This window comes from Temnothorax curvispinosus, unplaced genomic scaffold (assembly GCF_003070985.1).
Source record: "Temnothorax curvispinosus isolate PA1 unplaced genomic scaffold, ASM307098v1 QBEX01006832.1, whole genome shotgun sequence".
Classification (NCBI taxonomy): domain Eukaryota; kingdom Metazoa; phylum Arthropoda; class Insecta; order Hymenoptera; family Formicidae; genus Temnothorax; species Temnothorax curvispinosus.
The window spans coordinates 14,708-16,808 of record NW_020216612.1 but is presented as its reverse complement, the minus strand read 5'-3'; positions in this window follow the sequence as shown (position 1 = coordinate 16,808).

Genomic DNA, 2,101 nt, shown 5'->3' with positions numbered 1-2,101 from the left:
CATACTTCTTTTTCTTCTGCCCCTCTTTTTACTCTTCTCACCCTTACTTCCATATTTTAATTCTTTTTGTCAACTTTTCGACCTCTTTATCTATTGCTCTCTACCTATTTCTACCTCCTCCGTCCTTCTTCAAAATTCCTTTCTTGCCTCTTCCGACTAATCCGTCTTTTCCACCCACCTCTCTTCCTCCGCTATTGTCCCTCTTCTCTCACCACCACCCCCTTTGTTCAACCATACTGCTACTGATTTGTGATCCGAATCTACCTCACACCCCACCTGTAATCTTGTCACTATTTCCCAAGCTTTTCTATCTCCTATTGCGTAATTGATCACTATTTCTCCCCTTCCTCCTGTAAAAGTCGCTTTCCCCTCCTCACCTCCCTCCTTTGCTCCGTTCATAATTTCCCACCCTTCCTCTTCCACCCATCTAATCAGCCCTTCCTCCTACCTATTTATCATTTTATCTTTCGATTTTCTTTCAGCTCCCTCTTCTCCATCCTCCAACGCTCCTTTCTCCCCTGTTCTCGCATTGAAATCGCCCCCAATATCCATCTCTCCTCTCTCCCTTCCTCCTCTTTTACCGATTTTATCTTACCCATCTTGTCCAAGTTGCGCTTACGTAAACTGTTGCCAATCTCCATTTCTCTTTCTTCCATCTTACTTCTCTAATCATTAAACCCTCCTCCTCCACCCATTCTTCTTCCTTTTCTAACCCTTCTCTGACTTCCATCATTATTCCACCTATTGCTTTTTCTTTTCTTCCAACTCTTTCTTTCTTTGCACCCTGTATACTCCAGAACTTCTTTGGCACCCTATTCTTCATCTTCTCCCATTCCTCTCGTTCCAGCCACGTCTCCACCAACCCCGACATTCCACTCTTTTATCCTTTCCCAAAACTCTTCCTGTTTTTCCTTCACTCCCGCTACATTCCAAAAGTTTATCTTTAGGCTTCCTTCCTGTTCCTTCCTTTTTTCCTCCCTCTTTAATTTTTTTCTTCTCCCTTCTATTTTTCTCCCCTTTTTTTCCTATCTTTCACTTCTTTTTACTTTCCCCACTTTACTCTCTCTGACTCCTTTCCCCCCTCCCCTCAGCCTCACCACACTCCCTTTTTTCCTACTCTCCCTCTCCTCCCTCTTCTCTCCACCCTACCCTCCCATCGTTTTTCCTCCCTTCTCACTATCCTCCCTTTTCATTTTTCCGTCTCCCTCTTTTCTACTCTTTCCCTCTGCCTCTGTTCCGTTTTCTCCCCCCTCTTTCTTCTTGTTCCTCTTTCTCATTTTTCCTTCCATCTGTCAGGACTTCTTTTTCCTCATCCCAACTCCACCACTTCCCCTCTATCCAAATCTTTCCGTACTTTACCCAAGCTCTCCTTCTATTCTTTCTCTCCTTCTCAGCTATCCTCTCCAGGCTCCATTACATTTTTCTTTCCTTCAAGGTCATGTCATTTTCTATTCTTTCCATCCTCCCTTTCCACATATTCTTTCTCTGCATTACTTCTCATTTTTTTACTCTATCTTTTAACCTTACTAAAACCATCTTCTTTTCTTTCCCCGTTTTTCTTCCTATCTCTTTTACCTCCTCTATTCCTCTCTCTACCCCCGTCTCTAGCCATAGCTTCTCTACCGCTCCTTTTAGCCTTCCCTCTTCCACCTCTACCCTTTTCACTACAACATTGTTCCTCCTTTTAGTTAGTTATGATTAACAAATTAATAGTTTACATATTTATATATTTGTATATAAGGTGTGCCATTTTAAACGCCCCAGACAAATATCTCGAAAAATATGGAAGATATGAAAAAACGTTTTAGACAAAAAATGCATCAAAGAGGACAAATAATGATAAAACCAATTTTTAAATAAATCAATTTTTTAAGGTCACATAAAGGTCATCGCCATTTTTTTTCATAATATGATTTTTCTAATTATTCTTCATATAAAAGTATTAAGATGGTTGTAAAGAAATTAATAGTTTACAAGATATTTCATATTTTATTCTGGCACATTTTGGCGAAATATAAAATACCTCATAAACTATTCATTTTTTGGTAACTGTACCTTTAACACTTTTATGTACAGAATAATAAAATGAATTAATTGGTGT